The following is a 21,373-nucleotide window of genomic DNA, read 5'->3' on the forward strand; positions in this document are numbered from 1 at the left end:
GCAGTATTCAACTATAACTAAAACTACAAACTGCTGCACAACTAACTAAGCACATAGGAAGTCCATATTGAGTTATAAATGTAAATACTGATTGTTGGATAATTTTCATAAAAATATAGTGCATTGATTAAGCACACCTGAGGAGGCGCGGCTTGGTGATACAGTGTTGATCTTATGGAGATTGCCTTATCACACCTTTCCACGCCATGCCCGATTCAGTGTATGTGTGAGTTCTTCCATTCAAACCAATAAGTAAGAGGCACCTGGATGCAAAATGCCGCATCGCGCCTCCTCAGTGTGCATTCAGCTAAAGTTTGTCATGAGATGCATTAACTATTCGGCGGTACGGAGTTCGCCGGGCCAGCTAGTTGATTATGAAATTATTGAAAAATATCACTTATTTCTTAATAAATATAATCGATCATTTTGAACTAGAATGAACAGTTGATAATATTACATCAATAAACCTGTATCAGCTACTGTCTAAAGAAGACAAGACAGAGGATCGGCAACGTTGTTCTCCTATCTTTCTCCACTGCCATTATAACGTGGGCATCACTATATTAATTCCTTTGATGCCTTCCCTGAATTAGACCAGCCTTGTTTGAAATTCAATTTGTGTTGCCCCATTGGTTAAATCTCTAGTGAGGTCCACGTTGTAATGACAGTGGAGAAAGATGGAATAACAGTGTTGCCAATTCTCCACATTCGACTCCATTTTGTAACAGATTGTTCTAGAACACAGCCATCTTTATTGGATAGCTGTAATTCAAATCCTCCAAATAAATTTGATCTGGTATCAATTTTTATCTTCTTTGATGAAATAATCAATAATGTTTTGTTTAATCAATTCATCGGTAAAATATCCCTTCACATAATTTAATCCAAAACTGAGAAAATATTTTTCATTCTTACACAAACCCTAAATCTTGGCGGATAATTGAAATCCCTTCAAATAATTTGAATCCAAAACTTAAATAACTGAGAAAATATTTTTTATTCTTACACAAACCCGAAATCTTGGCAGCTAATTGAAAAAGCTTTGGCTTCACAACAATCTGAACTTCAAATCAACAGAAATTAAGTTATTTCATAGGATTTAATAATTGAAATTATTTTCCAATGTTGTTTTTCATCACAAACTGCTTATTATTAAATCACTTTTTCCTACTAGAAAAAACGACTAGCAGTCAGATATTTTACAATAAATGAATTAATCACTCACTGCGACAACGAGTTCTTTTGGCAGGTCCACCATCTTCTTGGTTGTAAATTGATAAGAAAATAAAAATTCTTTCAAAAGCCTAATTATTATAATAATTCCAATGGAAATAATTATTCTTGAATTATCTTTCAATATTTATACCAGTACTTAGAAATAATAGCGAAATAGAAATCCATTTAATATTGAAATACTTCCAATGGAAATAATTCTGAAATAACCTTTCAATATTAAATTTATACCAGTACTGTTAATTACGGTAGGCTAACTGACTGAATCATGTTAGTGGTGATAGACGAATTCTAGGATGGTCAAAGTTATCAACTTGTTAAAAAATGTCATTTCATGAAGAAATCGTGTTTCTCATTATTTTTAATTCATATAAAAATACATTTTTTTATCTATTATACTAGTCTACTCAAGTATTTTGTTGGAATGAAAAAATGGCGGCTGAAAATTGTTTGTTTACATTGGTACAGTCACTGTAAAAAGTGGAAATAATTTATTTCAGGCGAACTGACAACATTGCAAAGCTGGAAAGGGATAGCACTATCTGCTTTGTCGAATCCTCTACTATTGAACGAGCAACTCCTGTTTATGTGTTTAGATGCTCATATGTTTGTATTTCACTGGATTCCAAAAACGGCTCTTCAACGATTCTCACGAGATTCAGAACATAGTAGGTTTATAATTTAAAGATTTGATTGCACTAGGTCTCATTCCTGGGAAAACTCGCTGAAGGACATTAAAAGGATAATTATTATTCATCCTTGGAAAAACAGCTGATAATATTTATTTCGTCGTCTGTAGGTGATGGAAGTGAGTGAGCGAGTTCATGTGTGTGGGACTGTGTCAAAATTATGACTCAGCTGTTGAACTTTTGTAATCATTCAAGCAGGTACTAAGTGCCGGTTGCAAAAAATCCGGGTTATTTTCAATCCTGATTAATTCCAGTAGATCCATCTTTCTGAAATGGTCTTCTCTGATCTGATTCACGTTGAGTTAATCAGGATTAAGATTCAACCGGCTTTTGTGCAACTGGGCCTTTGTGAGGGAAATTTTTGCATTCCTCTAGGAATTAATCTTAATTTACTGTGATTAGATAGAACAAAGATATCGGGGCTTCGCTCTGGAGTACAAAACCATATAAATTTTACAATTTTCGTAATGTATTACGAAAGATGAAATTATAATATATTCATAGTTCATACAAAAAGGTTCTATATTGACAGTGGATTGGGATCAATTTCCAGAGGAATTTAAAAATTTCTCTCACAAAGGCCCAGTTGCACAAAAGCCGGTTAAATGTTAATTCAAATTAGAGGAGAACATTTCAAAAAGATAGCTTATCAGATTGGCTCTACTGGAATTAATCAGGATTAGAATTTAACCGGCTCTTGTACAACCGGCACTAAGTACCGGATTGAATGATTACAAAAGTTCAACAGCTGAGTCATAATTTTGGCACAGTCCCACACACATGAACTCGCTCACTCACTTCCATCACCAACAGACGACGAAGTGATTATTACTAGCTGTTTTTCCAAGGATGAATAATAATCATACTTCTAATGTCCTTCAGGGAGTTTTACCAGGGATGAGACCTAGTGCAATCAAATTTTTATATTATAAACCTACTATGTTCTGAATTTCGTGAGAATCGTTAGAGCCTTTTTCGAGATCTGGTGAAATACAAACATATAAACATCTGAACATCTAGACATATAAACATCTGAACATATAAACAGAAATTGCTCGTTTAATAGTATAGGATTTCTGTATGAATGTTATTATAATTCCTTCTCTCGTAATACATTTTTCTATGCTTTTGTACTCCAGAGCGAAGCTCGGTCCCCGATATTGGTAGAAAAGGATAGCAACCACTATTGTCAATCAAATACTGCCATTATAACTTGGACTTCACTATTAGATATAGATCAATTATTTGTTGCTGAACGGCAACCCAGTCACAACAACATACTCATCCAATTTAATATTAGCGGATTGAAACGACTTTTAATATTTTTCTGAAAATTCATAGATTTTTAAGAGACTGTGAAAGCCTAGGTGTACACTGTTGTGTAAGCCTTGATAGTTATAATAGTTATTGTGAGGAAATTAATGATTACTTTCCTATTAAGAGCTTCTATTTACAAACATTCTCAGTATTCTCAATATATGTGTAATCTAGATACCGTACATTTGATATTTTCACTATATGGGCTCTGACCAACGTCTATTTCTCTATTAAATCTTGAACAGTGAGTTTAATCCACTGTTCCGACACCGGAACTGTTTCAATTATTTTAGAAAACTTATCTTCCGAGATTGTTACACGATAGAATTTGAAGATAGGCCTACTACCTTTAGAGCGAGTCCGTGTTCGGGGTTTTCAGAGTTGGCTGGGCAGGAATCTCTCTGATTGGCTGATTGGATAAACGTCTTAGAAAACGCCAAACATGGTATCGCCCTGATTATCTGAAAATACCGATAATTATGCTTGAGGGCCGTACTTATATGTACACCAATGAATAAAATAGATAGGGTAAACTAGCCCCCGTTGGGACACCGAAATTCAAACAGCTATAACATTTTTTAATTTCATATTCATCGTATTCAATCCCACTTTCATCCTTGAGGATGACAACTGCATTGATTTCTTATTGCAAAAACAATTTTTTTGGGAGTGTCCCAACCTGGGTTAAGATCAGCCCACGATGCTGGGACATCCCTTGCCCAGGTTGGAACATTGAATTAAAAATAAGCAGTTCATTATTTTTGTTGATTTATAAAAAACATATTTGAATTCACATTTTTATTATAAGTATGAATACTTATAACTACTACTAGTATACTATAGTACTATAGTATAACTACTAGTATAAATAGATACATTATTTGAAAATTTTTGCAAATCTGAAAGTGTGTTTGAATTAATGGCTTTGAAGCAACATTACAGGCTATAATCATGATATCATATTTATTTATAATTTTATTTTATTTCATTGATATATAGCCTACTTTGAGTAAACTAAGATTCAGAAACATTCCTCATTATTATTGCTCATTATAATAGGAGCATGATTTCATATGATAGAAGTGTCCCAATGTGGGCTGTCCTAAAGTGGGCAGATGATCATGGCTTTGTTTTAGACAGAATAACTGGATTGAAAATAATACTACAATAATGTTCTATATGTCAAAATATTCATGAAATAATACAGAAGGCATATTAGCTGTGAGACTTTCTTTGAATGGTGGATTTTCAGAGTGGAAAATTAAATTCCTCTCCTCCAAAAAAAACTTTGAGGTTACAAAAATTGTTTTTTGTTCATAACTTTTTCTCCATAACGACTGGTGCTATAGCTGAAATTATTATGTCTATGAACAGCTGATAAAACAATGCAGTTGCTGCCAGCCTAACACTCACTAATTTCCTATAACTTGAAGTGTCCCAACTTGGGATTGTCTCAACGTGGGCTGTTTACCCTATCTGATTCTTAATCCCCATGTGACATGGCCCACTGTAATATTTCAAGTATTTATCGGCTGATTGATATTTCTATTCTATTCTTTTTCTATTGTCCAGAGATGCTTGGTTATCTAGCAAAAGATATGTCTAAAAATTGCACACTTTTGCATACTAATTCACAACTTTGGCATAATTTACCAGTCGTATTATTTTCATGAGAGTGAACGTTTACGTTTGATCGAGAATTAAACCTCCTTGGAAAATCTTTTCAAGGTCCATGTGATATGATCATATTGTGAACGTTCTGTGTACAGTAAATTGTTCCAGTTCCAATCGTAAATTGTTTCATCACGTGACTAGTGCAAAATGTTCCCATGGAACGCCATTTCAAAATCGTTGGTTCAAGCTTTTGGCGCGCACTTATAAAGTTGATTTATACCAAAATTTGTCGTTTACTATAGCTGCGTGAATGAAGGAAGGCTGTTTTACAAACTTACCGTCTAGAAAAGTGTGCATTCCTTTCATTCCATTACTCTCAATTTTTCTATAGAGAAAAATTCATGATTATCAAACATAATTTTGTTGGTCCTAAATAACTATATATTATATGGTAAACAAATAATCAGCGCATGCGCAGAGAAGCAAGCAGACTAATATTCAATCGAACAATAATAGGTGGGATAGTTGGAGCTGTAACAATTTACCAAGCTTTGACTGTGGGGCAGGAATTTGGAACTGGAACTGGTTACTGGTACAGAATCATTCAAAATTCTTCCCATGGGACGCGGAACTTTTTACCTGGTGAATTGTGATTCGGACAATTTACCACATTCTATGTACACAAAACGGGCTCAATATCGATTATAAAAAGAGTTGCAGTCATTTCAATTGAGACTAATGCATAATAATTGAGGCGAATGTTCAACTCCAGTCAGAGGAAACTTCTATAGTGTAGTATATTGTATACTATACTGTTGTATATAGAATAAATTTCTATACCACTATTCTGTATTCTGTGCTGCAGTTATTCAAATGCCTGGAGGTGCGGGTACAGACTTATGCGCCACGAACATGCGCACTTCGCTTTTCGTCAGCTCATGCTATGCTTATTATATCTGTATTATAGAATTTCAATCGTGATTAATCCCACGAGAACCATTCAAAGAAGCCTTCTTTCCGGAAAAAGCCTTCTCTGATTGGTTCTTGTTAATCATAATTTAAATTTAACTGGCTTTCATGCAACCGGGCCCTACTGTTTTTTTTATAAATAAGTTTAAAAATACATAGCAATACTGTAGCAAATTTACAAATAAGCATAGCATCATTTATTCATCCAGTCGTATGGTCCGACGCCAACTCCAGCCTTGAAATTCATTTCAGAAAATAATATAATAATCATAGCATCAGTGAAATTCGCGTATTTGTGGTACAAAGTCAGTACGCACCTGTCTGTACTCTATCTCTAGAATTGATTCGTTAACAATCTCTATATTGATAGACAGGAACAATTTCTCGATAAAATAATCAAAATTGGTCTCTCCAAGCTTCAAAAATGAAATTCTTAGTTACTGGTATTCTAAGATGATTTTATTCTTCAACTCTCATTCAAAGAGTTCTTCGATTGCATAAGTTTGAACATTTTCGAGCTTATTGTAACCCCAATTTATGGTGTAGCATCTCGGATTCTATAGCGCTATATAGTTCTGTTCACAGATTGAATAACGTTGATACAAATTTAGTTGAAAGGTGCTTCAGTTCAAAGAAATAAGTTTATCCTTCAAGTGTCCAAAATTGCTTACCACTAGTACCAAAACTCATTGTAAAGTACTTGTTAATGTCATTTCAGACAGCAGATTTATGCTTGGGCGACTCTATTACAAACCACGAGCTATTTAGCCGACTTTCTCTTAATTACAGTGGTGTCTGGAGAATTGAAATTCATTCGTATTTTATAATAATGTAGCATACTTGTATATTGTATGATGCCCATCACTCAATAATCAATGCAATAATCAATCTTTTCTCCCATGTATTGTGTGATTCAATCAGAATACCAGAACGAATCAGAAAAATATGACTGCTGGTTTTGTTATCAATGTCTTGTTTATCTGCTTGTGAAGTGTTAGGGATCGGAATGATTGGTATGGTAGGATTGTGGGATTCGCCGAAGTACTGATCATGATGCCATCTGAAATGACAACTAGTTATAAAAAGATTGAAGTATTCGCAAACTTTGTGAATAAATTACGTCTGAATTTTATGATGATTTTAACATCTATTTTATCAATTTTTGTATATATTCGAATTTGTAATATTTGTAATATATTGTAGTTGTAATAAAATTGTTTGTTCGTTCGTGTTGTCTCATTTATGGAAAAATCCTGAAATCAAATTCAGCTTTAGAATTGGGCTTTGGAGGAGGGGGAGGAGGAGGATGAGGAGGAGTAGGAGGAGGAGGAAGAGAAGGTCATTGTGGGGGTGGAAGAGGGGAGGAATAGAGAATTAAGAAGGAGGAGGAATAGGATAGAAAGAAGAAGAAGGAGAAGAAGAAGAGGAGGAGGACGAGAAAAGGTTGATTTTGGTAGCGGAGTAGGATTGCTCTAGTGGATTATTTAATGCATGTAATGACGTATTGCAAGCAAGATGAGACGCCTCTGTCAATTATGAAAGGAGGAGAAAGAACTAAAATAACCAAAGAGAACAGAATAACTAGAACTTTAATTAATTGGAACCTTTGGTTTTACATGGTTGAATATGATAAATATTAATTTATCTCCATTCCAAAAAGGTAAAATATAAATATATATTATACAAACACAATTTGAAAATGGAATTAATGGGGAAACTACTCGCTGCTGCTAAAGATGATTCAACCTTTGTGGTTATGGCAATTGAGAACAATTATCTTATCCAGTAATCACCTACCTTTTGAATATGGCTTCCCCCTTTGGCATTCACTGGTTTAATCGCGACTTTACAGTTAGTATTTTAAAAACAAAAATTAACTGAACCAATGAATAGGCTCAGAACCCGTTTCCCTTAATAATACAATTATTTTTAACTGCCCGATCTGTGACAGAATAGCTGTATTATAAAACGAAACGAAGCCTAGCCTTTTTCACTGGATCAGCCTGACTTTACTCACAGTCCTAACGACGAGCTCTGCACCAAAAGCTAAATTTTGGTTATTAATATAAACTCTGTCAATGCCAAACATGAAAACCATTTCATGTACATATTTTTATCTGTCGCATTCGATTCAATATCTCAGTGTAACTTGAAAAGTAAAAAAAAAAACAGCTGTTGTGTGGACTATTAATTGCATGCAGTGAGGCATGCAATTGATAACTTGAAGTAGCATAGTATTTTCTCCCGACTTTTCTCTGCTTTCAACTAGGTAAGCTTTTGATGGCAGTAGCATTCAGCTGTTTACATCAAATTATTAGCATTGTCGATACAACAACCCAAACAGCCATTAGTCGTTTATACACCGATATATCGCCGACAGGACTGGGCAGAATTTACTCTGATTGACAGTATCAGAGTGGTATATAGTATATACTGTGGTTTATAACTGCGCGAGGTCTACTGTTCATAGAACTACCAGTAACTTTGGTGTAAACGCGGCTTTAGTTTTTCATAGACTCAGGGCCTGTTTCCGAGCTCGGGATTTAGGTAAGTTCTAGACTTTAAGCAGCTTAAATCAGAAAATTGGCTACCCAAACGGGGCGTAGTCGCAGTAAATAATATTGCAGCAAAATGAATCTTTTCCTCCACCTACTGTCTAATGTTCTCACCTTACTCCCTGGAACATAACACTAAAGTGTCACTTTTTCGCTCTTGGGACGAAATAACAGAAAAACTCCCTAGAGTGTAAAAGTAACACCATTTAAATAACATGGGAAGCATCTCTATTTTAATAACTTACATTTGAAATATGTTAGAAGGTCCAAGCTCTAATGAGGAAACTTAATAGATGTGTCTGTCATCGAGTCAACTGAATTCGATACCTCAACAAGAAATTTGATCAACTCATGAAATATATGTTTGTATGATATTACATACTTAATATTGGTAGACAATAAAAATTTACACATATTTCATTCTATTAAAAATACCAGCAAACAAATATTTTCTATTCTCAATTCAAATCTGAAACGCGCGAACTGGAGTCAGCCATTTTTGATTGACGACCAGCTAATAATTGTTACAACTTTTGCCGATAGATAGCACAATCGGCAGTGCCAGACGACCGGTTTTCAGTTTTGGATTTAAGGGTTATGTGAAATAAAACATTGTCACCAGAACGTGAGTTATTACTCTTATTTAAATTATTTTGATTTTCAGTTTCTATAAATGTGAGTGAAGGAAAAATGTTGTGTACATCACAAGTGGAAAATGTTTTTACTCCCTCAGGAAAATTGTTACCCTCGGCTTGGCCTCGGGCTTTAAACTTTTCAAACATTTCCCTCAGGGAGAAAAAACAGTACTTTTCACTCTAGATATACAAATAACTATTATTTTCTTATTTCTATAATATTGGAAACGTTTTTCCTTGACGAAATGGAACATTCCTAAATAATTCAAAATAGGTAACTGAAACTTTACACTATTTTCTATCCATTTTATTTTGTGATCGATTTTCCAGTTTTCCGAAATATAATTTAAACGTGACTTAAACTATGACTACTACTACGCCCCGTCTCGGATAGCCAATTTTCTGACTCCAGCAGCTGTTTAAAGTCTAGAAGTTAGCTGAATCCCGAGCTCGGAAACCGTCTCTTAGTCTATGCTCAAGCCAATAGTTCTAGTATTAGTTTTTGGTCAAGCTATGTGACGCTAGTCTCTTATACTGTGCCGTTCTTACACTCTAACCTCAACAACACAATAATAATGGACAGTGGTCGATAGTAGCCAGCTTCAGTTAACAAAAGATAGGCTTGAAATTTGAAACAAACGACCTATACCATGAGACATCTTCTCATGATATATTTTCTCAATGATGCAGGTTTGGAAGGGGTTGAAATGATAACACATAATTCTTCATTAAGTCATTTTAATCGGGTCTCACAGTGAAGAAGATAGAATGGCACTCAAAATAGTCAGAGACAAGATCATTGCACCATCTCTATCCTCATCTATCCCACCGTTGTGATCTATCTTCTACCTTCCTCCCGAAGTTGAAGGTCCACGATCTCCATATCTTGATTTTGAACCGAAAGCATGTCCATCTTGTACTAGACCGAAGACAACAGCCAATAGCAGAACAAGCAGGTGCAGCTGTGGAAGTGGATACAAATATTATTGACAAAGTCATCAGGTGAACAATGCATGCATCTAGCCTTCATTTCACTGTATCGGTGAAAAGATAGTAGGATAAGACGATATACCAAGGTATAGGTCGTTCGGAGTCGTCCGATGAGCAATCAGAGAATAAGTAGTCCAGTGAGCGACCCATTATTCAGAATAACAATGTGGATAGGCCATTGATGAGGATGGTAGGACTTGGGTGTCAGAGACAGTAACGGAGCAAGGCTACGAGCAATAAATGGGTAGTGTCATCTGTATACTTGGAAATACAATATATTGATGATAATGATTGAATCAGTACCTACCACCTCCCATAAAAAGGATAAGAATATTGTATCCAATGAACAATATATTACAAACTGTTCTCCAAAGTCTGTGCAACTGTCTAACTTTTTACTGGTGATATTCAAAACAATTTCGATTTGGGTATTATCAATTTATGAAAATCTGGTGTGGCGCACTCACACAACTTCCCTTGCCGTTATGAAAAATTATCACCTGACGCTAGTGTTCACGCGCATCTCAAGTCAGCTGGTGACAGGACAATAACGCTGGAGACACACGAAGTCTGCTATCTCTTCATAGTGAACGATTTAATAGAATCAACAGATTGCAATTGAAATAATGAAATTTTCTCGAATTCTGAACTTATTTTCAATTTTAGGTTAAAATGTTACAGAATATTAATTGTAGAGATTATCATGCTCAATATTTTCCACTTGGATTTTTCTGTTTAAATTGTATCCGAAGCCTGATAAATGGGAATCTAGAATCAAACTTTGCATAGATGGGGCAGAGCTCCTGGAATTTTCACAGATATGGGACTTTCTTGTGGAAGTTGATAGAGCTTATCAATGACTATTCTAGGTATAAATTTGATCAAAATCGTTGGAGCCGTTTTCGAGAAAATCGCGAAAAATCCTGTTTTTGACAACATTTACGCCGTTTTAGCCGCCATCTTGAATTGCATTAGATCGAAATTGTTCGTGTCGGATCCTTATATTGAAAGGACCTTATGTTCCAAATTTCAAGTCATTCCATTGATTGGGAGATGAGATATCGTGTACACAGACACACATACACTCATACACACACACACACACACACCACACACACACACACCACACACACACACACACACACACACACACACACACACTCAAAAACCACTTTTTTGGACTCGGGTAACATATAGAAATTTAGAAATTGGGGTACTTTAATTTTTTTCGGAAAGCAATACTTCCTATTACCTATGGTAATAGGGCAAGGAGAATAATAAAAATGAGAAGAAAATCTCAGTAAATTTTCTTCCAAATTATTAATTTTTGGGATTTGAGTGCCTAAAGTTTGAATTTTCGAACTAGATTTTTTAAAATTCGGTACTCATCCAATCATCATCATCATCATCAATGAATCGTATTGCAAGTAGTCTATACGCATGACACTGCCCAATTATCTCTTGAGGCCTTCCTCCAACACTCTCCCTTATGATTGATGACACCCAATTCCTCTCATTCATAGCGTATTCTTATCCTTATTGTTATTCTGAACAATGAGTCGCTCACTAGACTACTTTTTCTCTGATCGCTCATCGGCAATCGTTCATCGGACATAACCGGTCGTTCATATTCCAAATTTCAAGCTTATTTTCTGTTGACTCTATTTTAAATACGATTTCATTACGTCAAGTTCCCAAAAAGACTGTTGCGGAGCACGGGTTACCTGCTATCGAGAATAGATCCCCCTTCAATTCCATATCAATGACTCAATTTTTCTTGCATTAAGAGAGCGTCGGACTTGGCTTTGGTGAAGAAGAAACCGAGAGGTGCTTATACATGGGGATTTCTAGAAAAATGTTTCCATCTGCTTAAATAAGGCTTGTATAAAAAATTTTAACACTTAAAATGAATGAATGAATAAAACATAGATGTATATAAGACATTCAAATCTCTCAACCAATATATTATTCCTAGATTTATGAAATAAAATTTCAGTTTCCCATAAGAAAAAGAGCCAAATTGACTCATTTTATTTTATAAACTGTGAGTTGCTGGGTTACGACCGCTTTTGGCTAATCATGCCATTATAAAGTGTCAATATGAGCTATATGGAAATAAACTAAGGTTTAATAAGGCAATGTAGGTTTACTAGGGTAATCAAGGTTTACTTTCTAATACTAATTCACACTTGATTAGCCGAGAACAGTAAAATATAAAAGTGTACTTGTGATACAATGTAATAATTATAAAGCTATCAAGTAACTCTGTAGACGTAAAAGAAAAGTCTTATAATTATATGTAGGATTATTTTTATAGTTTTTTTGATTTCTTGATCCATTCTCGAACAATAACAATTTAAATTCATTCACGGTACCTATATATATTTTTAAAAATCCAATTGAACTTAGCAATCGTAAAAGTATAATGAGGTCATTGCATTTATTTCTGACTCGCTTTTAGGTTTATTTAACATTTTGAGGTAGCAATCCAATTGGATGTTATACTTATACTGTGATTGATAATAATTATAAGTATTTAGAATAAATTCTAGTTTTGTATTCAAGAATGAATATTCAAGAAATTTTTCGGTTGCAGTATCAACTTACAATATTCATCAATTTTTTGATAGTCAGATTCAGATTTGCAATAACTTTTTTCTACTTTTTTTAGCTTTTCTTCAAACCACTAACCAATAACGTTACCAAATCAAACTAGTAATAACTATTTTCTTATTTCATTAGTCGGAGTTTTCCAAGTCTGGTCATGAGAAAGGAAGCAGAAACTAGTTATTCATCAGCTCTATACCATAGTGCGAGAGGGTGAAACACACCTCAATGGAAATAGCGGAATGACAGGTGTATACCGCTATACTTCCTGGAAGATATAATTATAATATCGGTAGAAAAGACAACATTCCTGCACTATTGTCTATTATAGGAAGCAATCCTCTATGCGAGAAGGACAGTCGTAAGTTTTGGTTTCACAATATTGCCAGAAACGTGAGTGACGAAGGTTCCACAAAATCGGCCCTAATTTTTTTCAATTCTTTTCCCTACGCGAGTGCGATATCACTTTTTCGCGTCGGGTGAATAATTTTATAATTCGTACGAGAGTTTGGTGTATGTGCACATTGAACCACTAGTTTCCTTTTATTGTCTTTGACCAGTTTCAGCTTATTATGTCATTATCAAGTGTCAAAATGAATCATTTATTTATTTATTACAAAAACAAGGAAGACTGCAGGCTATTTACTTATAAGGAAGTAAATACTAAGGTTTACTAAAGTGACTAGGGTTGACTTCCTAATCATAACAGTATTCATTTTGACACTTGACAATGTCGTGATTTGCTGAAACCGGTCAAGAGAATAGAAGGGTAGACCTACTAGTGATTCAATAAAGCTTCAAGTATCCCTGTAGAAATAAATGAAAAATATGGAACAACCATCCCGTTTAACAATCAAATTCTGTTTAAATAAGCTAAACACGGGGATGGAATGTGAATTTCTTCATGTAATAATACATCGCAATCATATTATAGAAAATTGTCATAAATCGAAAAAAAAACTTGATAACGCCAACATCAAACTGACTTGTTGACTTGTTGACTAGCCTCTTTCTTTGCCTACGCTCGTTCAATTAGCATAATTTATTATGTTTGGTCATTTATCTGAGTGATAAAAGTGAGTTTCTTTATGAAGTAGAAATACATCTTACAATACCCGAAGAAACAAATACTATCCTCCAATTCAACGTATTTCTTTCAAATAAATTTGGAACGTAGGCTCACATAACACTCAATTTAAAAGTTATTCTTATATAATAAATTACTGAAATCCTAATTTCTTCCATGCCCGGAACCCCGAAGAAACAAATTTCATATACTAGAACCCCTGCACTATACGAATGCTAATAGGTCTATATTATGTTCGCATTATTCAGCAACATTACATATGTATTAATCAATACAAAAATGGATCAGACTAGAGCCTATGTCAACCGTAAATTAATCATATCATGCCTAATATTATTATTTTTCGACGGTGTTCAATCGTGAACATTGTAATGGGAAGACATTACATGTTTGAAAGTCTATGGGTGTATAAGTTTGTAATGCTTTATACAAATTCTACGGTTTAATCTTGTATTATATGAAATTGATTAAAAAATAAAATTGTGTTATCAGTACGTGAGCTTATAGTGTGTTATGATCTAATATTTTCGAAAAATAATTATTGTTCTATTATACTTATTCAGAGAAGATTTACAGGAGAACTGACAGTTCGAGAGGCAGTTTCGATGATTTTCAGGAACCGTTCTTGTAGGATTTTGTTTCTTTCTATAGGCTTAATGATTTATAATTGATTGAATAGTTCTAATCAATTCCTATTTTTACATTCTATTAGTTTACTATAGTGTTCATATAATGTACTCAATAATTTGATTTGAATGATTTGATTCACTCAATGACTACTACTCATGATTTGTAATATTATTATGATTATGCTCCTGTTCAAGTAGGTCTAAACTAATCAACTTGCATTCAAAAATAAAAGAAACCCAATTTATATTAATAATTTTTTTCATTAAAATTTCTTTGTATGGAGAAAATAAAGAAATTTTCAAACCAAATTTCAATCTGAAAATTGAAGTTTATTTACCTTTCTGAAACCTTACAAGTATAGTTACTGTTGATGTTTACAATTTTTCCAAAATTCAATCTGCTACTTTTAAAAAGTACGGTACCGTAATGTAAGATTCGAGCTTGTGTTTTGTTTCAATAATTGCTGATTCCTCCACAATCAAGTTCAAAAGACAAGATTTTAGAAATATATGAAAATATTTCTTCCAATAATTTCTATAACATTGGCTTTCAAGCAAAGAATAATATACTGTAATACAGTAACCAGTCTAATTCAGTATAGGCCTACGTGATGTTCTCTTGTACGCTTCACTATTAAAACTACGTCTCAAATAGTTTCCAGCATTAGCATTTATATCTAAGATGAAAATCTGGAAAATAATATTCTTCATAATGAGAAACAGATGTCAGCAAACGTTTTCCAACTTTTACAACGTAATCTATATATAAAAGCGAAATGGCACTCACTCACTGACTGACTGACTCACTCGCTGAACTAAAAATCTACCGGTCCAAAAACGTTCAAAGGTATGTTCAGTTGGCCCTTCAGAGGCGCACTAGGAACGGATTTGGAAAAAATTTCAAAGATACGCCCAAAATGTGCGTTTTTCCAGCGTTTTTTAGCGTTTTCTTAGCTTTATCGAGAACAAATGAACAGAAAATATTCAAATTTAGTATAGAAGCTCAGCTAGGGTGTAATAAAGTTGTGTTATAAGGAATTTGAAATAATGCCAAAGATACGCTCAAAATCTGCGTTTTTTTTGCGTTTTCTCAGCTTTATCGAGAACAAATGAACAGAGAATGTTCAAATTTACTACAGAAGCTCAGCTGGGGTGTAATAATGTTGTGTTAGGAAGAATTTGAAATAACGCCAATGATACGCCCAAAATTAGCGGCTTTTTTGCGTTTGGGGATTGAATCGAGCGAGGAAGTACTTCGACTCTCTGATGGAATGATGCATGCTCAAATAAAAATGCAGGCGAGCGAAGCGAGCCCGCTGATCTCATTTTTGGACGATCCAGTCGGGGGTCCAGGGGACGGAGCCCCCTTGCAAGACGGATATGGCGAGCGAAGCGAGCCTGATGGCTAGTAACTGAATAAAATTTGTGTATAGGGGTAAACTAAACATATCGAAAATTATAGAGAAAGGTTTTCCAAAAATGTTTGAGCAAAAAACGGTAATATATCTTGAATGATTATCAAAATACAAGCGATATAAAAGGACCATGAAACTTTCGGTTGTCATCTTGTTTTCAAGGTGTTTGCATGTGATTTCGACTTGAGTTCTAGACTTGTTGGTTGCTTTTTGAAGAGACAAACGAATATTCAGAAGAATAGAAGAAGTATTATGTTCTCTTTGCTTGTTGTTAGTTCTAGAGTAAACAGACATTTCAACAATCGATTGGTTACGGCCATCTGCAAACTTGTAGGAATGGTTGATGCCTTTGTATTTGCACTTCTATTCACTCACTCACTCTCTCTCCTAGAGCTCTCGCTTCTCACACTGTAATGTTTTTAGCAGAGAGTATAGAATGTTAAGATTCTATCCTCACTGGTTTCTAGCCCTTGCCTGGCTAATGGGATGGGCTTCCAGAGCTGCCATCGGCCGCCTCTTAATCTGTAGCTGGTGGCTGATAAATTGGAGAAAAATTATTTAAAAATAGGAAAATTAAAGTTTGTTCCATTGAAGAACTTTATAAATTTGTAACTTTTCGATGGTAAGGGGGAAATTTCTCTACAGATTAGCATTATTCAAAAAATTTCATCTGAAATATTTTCAAAATGTGATTCATTAGAGTAGAACTGTGAATCATGGAAGAGCATAACCGCAATTTTCGAATACTGGCACTTTTCAATACCTATTGGTGAATGTGATAATATTTTGAATGATTATGGTGAGACCTGCACCTGAGTTGGATGGATTTGAGAACAGAAAAAACACTTTTAATAATAATTAATCATTTAATATGCCAATCGTGGAGCTTCCTGCCCTGCCAACTCGTCTGAAAACGCTTCTAAACACATCGTGTGGCTTGGCCCTTTGGGCGAGATTTCAGTCAGATAAGGAAGTTCTCTGATTGGCCTGACAGAAAGCTCTCTCGAGACGCCTACACGATTGTGCCCTGTTGTACCGACTGGAGCAACGCCCATTGTGGTCTCGCCTTTTTTCTTTCCTTGCCCTATTACCATAGGTAAGGAAAGTATTGCTGACCGAACAAAATTAAGGTACCCCAGTTTCTAAATTTCTATACGTTTCAAGGTACCCTGAGTCCAAAAAAGTGGTTTTGGGTATTGCTCTGTATGTGTGTGTGTGTGTGTATGAGTGTATGTGCGTCTATGTACACGATATATCATCTCCCAATTAACGGAATGACTTGTAATTTAGTACTTGAGCTCCTTACAATATAAGGATCCGACACGAACAATTTCGATCAAATGCGATTCAAGATGACGGCTGACATGTCAAAAATGATGCCAAAAAAGGGGGTTTTCGCGATTTTCTTGGAAACAGCTCCAATGATTTCGATTAAATTAATACCTGAGATAGTCATTGATAAACTCTATCAACTGCCACAAGTCCCATATTCTGTAAGAATCTCAGGAACTCCGCCCCATCTATGCAAAGTTTAATTCTAGATTCCCAATCATCAGGCTTCAAATACAATCTAAACGGGAAATTTCGAGTGAAAAAGATTGAGCATGAAAATCTCTTCAATTAATGTTCAGTAACATTGTCACCTAAAATTGAAAATAAGCTTGAAATTTGAGAAAATGTGATTACTCAATTGAAAACTGTAGGCAACTGTTGAATCTATTAAATCATTCACTATGAAGAGATAGCAGATCTTATGTGTATCCAGCGTTATTGTACTGTCACCAGCTGGCTCAGATATTTGAATAGTAGACTTGAGATGCGCGTGAACACTAGCGTCAAGTGATCAATTTTCATAACGGCAAGGAAAGTTGTGTGAGTGCGCCACACCGGATTTTTAATAATTGATTTGGTACCATATTTTTGTATGAGTTGATTAAGAAATAAATCATTCGATTTCTATGGATAATATATTTTGACTTATGGGTATCTTTTATCATTTGGTAGTTTCCGAAAAAGTCTATGAATGTGAATGTTCCTATTTCTGATGTTGTTGAAAGTTTCAAGCTGAATGATAAGACTTTAAAATATAAACTTATTCAACCATCATTCCTCGATTGTGCATTCTATTATCATTCATTCGGCATTACTCATCATTCATTATAGAGAGGAAGAAGAAGAAGAAGAAGAAGAAGAAGAAGAAGAAGAAGAAGAAGAAGAAGAAGAAGAAGAAGAAGAAGAAGAAGAAGAAGAAGAAGAAGAAGAAGAGAAGAAGAAGAAGAAGAAGAAGAAGAAGAAGAAGAAGAAAAGAAGAAGAAGAAGGAGAAGAAGAAGAAGAAGAAGAAGAAGCATATGGGGAAGAAGACGAACAAGAACAAGAACATTAACAAGAACAAGAACAATAACAAGATAAGATGCTAGTAGATAGGCTACTCACCGACATAGTTGATTAGATATTTTTGTGCAGGTTATAGTTTAGCTATGGAAGCTGGCTGCTTATATATTTTGTGCAACAATAGATTTCGATTCTATTCGTGACGCATTTTGCATAAGATCGTTTGTTAATGGTTGATCGATTTATGATCGACTATCGATGATTGATAACATGTGATTGACTGCCATTGTTGTTTGCAATTATAGCACAGACCTACCAGCTTAGACAAACATGAAATACTAAATAAATAGGCTGACAAATAGTCATTGACAATAATGGGCTACCAGAAACTGACGTCTTCCAACATATAGTTTATTGATTGAAAAACAGAATTCTTATTATTGACTGTTCCATTGTATGTAATTGAACAAGTGTTAGCGAGTTCCCACTTTTGACTTACTGAAGGCCAAAGTCGTTGTCCGTCTGTTTGTATGTTCTACAATAACTTTAGAAAAAGAGGATCAATCAGCTTCAAATTTGAAACATGTATTCTTCGAACCTTTTTACAGGTCGAGTTCGTTGGACAACAAAATTGATTTACTCCTTCGTCCTTTTTCATGATATAAAAATAGCATTGGGAGTGCATAAGAAAAGGATTTGTAAAGATTTATTATTCAGTCTTTTTTTGGGTAGTTAAGAAGTTGATATTGTGGTAATTATTCATAATAAATAAAAATATTAAGAAATTGTCAAAAACCACAGATTGATTGATACTTAGAAAGACCGGTTTCGGTTGTTACACCATTGTCAATATCTGATAAACTGTTTATCTCTGTTTATCAGAGATTGACAATGGTGTAACAGCCGAAACCGGTCTTTCTAAGTATCAATAAATCTGTGGTTTTGGACAATTTCTTAGTATTTTCATATCATATTTAGTCAGCTGAAATATCCATTGCATCACATAGACAGTCCTTCATGAGCTGACACAATGGCCCATATGAATAAAACCAGAGCAAATGCTCATGAGCAAGAGCATGGAGCATAAGGTTTTGCTCATGAGCAAAAGGTAGAAGCAAAAGCATTTGCTCATTTTTATATGAATAAGCTTTACCTTATACCAGAGAAAACTCCCGTAATATATAACACAGAATTGTATTCTGTGGTATGAGTTGTCACGTTATTTCTTTCAATAACGAGTTGCCCTGCTTGGCTGCAGTCGGTAGAGCATGAATAACAAAATATATAACCCTTATTGTGGTTCTCAGAAAAATAATAATACCAATTTCTTACTGGCTCGTCCAGGAGCTCCCGCAGTTCTCTGCTCTTGCCGGTTACTGACGTCAGCTGCTCCAACAGTCCACAATTTCTGTGACTGATTTGTCGAATTCCGCAAATACAGAATTTGCGCTGCTGCAACTTAATGCTATGATTTTGAGATTCTTCAAATCGAATTTAATGATGCTGGATAATTTATATAAATCTCTGTAACGTATTATTTTCAAAGATTTGATAATCAATGCTGTATATCGCTGTCTTAACCAACTTATTCGGTGAAGAATATAGTCGGATGGTAATCTTAATAATATTTCAATACTGGTAACTGAATAGATTATAACGAGATTGGTCATGCATGGAGATAGGGAAATAAATAAAGGATGTACACCATCAAAATTGATATAAATATATTACACAAAATATCAACAAATAAACAAATATATATAGAGCAACGAGTATAACAAGTAAAATAAGAACAAATATATATATATCAAAAAATATTACAGATTAGCTCACTTATAAGGTTTTTTGCTTTTAGCACGAAAAATTACCATGTGCTTCTTATTATCATCAATCCTATGTATCTAGACTATGCAGCTCAGTTATCGACTTGCTGTTGCTTGTCGAATAAAATCTCATATACCTTCTTTCCAAGTTAATATAGATAATTAATAAATTATAAATCTCAAATATATTAATATTTCTCGAGGCTAAAGGTTCGGCCTCTGATGAAAATAAGATAAATCAATTTATCCAGTGAACATGAGCTTCATTTATATCTTTATAATTTACTAATGAAAATTAATGATCTAGTGAGCATATATATTATAACTTTAAATTTAATATTAATTTCATCTGCGCATACTTAGACATTGTGATGAATTTTTTTAGTAAATCTCATGAAAGGAGAGAACTAGCTAGGAAAATTGTAATTACCCTTATAGAATGAAAGATCCGCCAAAGGAATAGTTAGCACCCGAGCAATAAGGTTTCCTTATCAACAGCTGAGTATAAGATAAGAGTATCATTCTGTACTACACATTTTTTCAGAGAATTACTTAATAAGATCATAATTATTTTGCAAATTGAGTATAAATCATTTATGAATTGCTCATTGAAATTTTGGAGGTTACACTGTTGTTTACTATTGATCAGATGTTTTTGTAGCAGCTCAGACACAGCTGACTGACTCAATACACTAAAAATGTCATGCCAGGTTTTCATGCAAGCTATAATATCATTTTTAAAATTAAGAACTATTGATAAAGGACCAAGAATTTCAAATAGAAAAATAAAATGTATGTATTATTGTTAAAATTTATCTATTATTCACGAAATTACATTATAATGTCGCATGTTATTGTAACTAACTAGGTCATAGCATGAATGTTCTATTACTCATAAGAGAAGCAAAAATTAATTATAACAGTTTCGAATTTGATAAGAATTGTATATAAATATTAAATTATAAATTATTGATTCAACTGAGTTACATGGTGAATGAATCTCTTTGGCAAGTCTAACCAATCATATGTCATAGAAATAGCACCAAAAGGGATGATCGTTTGAAAATATCATACGTTAATCTGTTATCAGACAACAAACCTCCCTTATCATATATGCTAGTGCATGTACACTGTATAGAGGAACTGTATCTAGAGGATTAAGCAGTTTAAAAAGTTATACAAATTAAGTTATTATTGTAATTAAAGGAATTATATTTTACGGCTTTCCACTGACATCATGCCTACGTCACAATCATTCTACCTATGGCAAATTTTCATGCAAATTAATTACACAGAGATTTTCAGAAAAAAGGTTCTAGCCCAAGGCTTAGAAGAAGACACTTCACTTCCCTTTCAAAATCCTCACCGCTAAGACCTTGTTGAAAGTTACCAAAGACCCATTAGTGAAAATTTGATCGATTTTTGTATATTTTATCTGTGAGCCAATATTTTAGGCTAATTTATCTATTATTTGTAAA

The 21,373-nt window shown here is 34.1% G+C and overlaps 1 long non-coding RNA gene across 1 annotated transcript; it reads right to left on the reverse strand.

The window, feature by feature from the left end:
- Positions 1–9,733: 9,733 nt before the first annotated feature.
- On the reverse strand, positions 9,734–18,297 carry LOC120353009. The gene is made up of 2 exons (XR_005572139.1): positions 18,175–18,297; positions 9,734–9,974 (listed from the first exon to the last, which is right to left on the reverse strand). It is a non-coding gene; the product is annotated as an uncharacterized LOC120353009 (long non-coding RNA).
- Positions 18,298–21,373: the final 3,076 nt, after the last annotated feature.

Source organism: Nilaparvata lugens, chromosome 9, assembly GCF_014356525.2.
Source record: "Nilaparvata lugens isolate BPH chromosome 9, ASM1435652v1, whole genome shotgun sequence".
NCBI classification, from domain to species: Eukaryota; Metazoa; Arthropoda; class Insecta; order Hemiptera; family Delphacidae; genus Nilaparvata; species Nilaparvata lugens.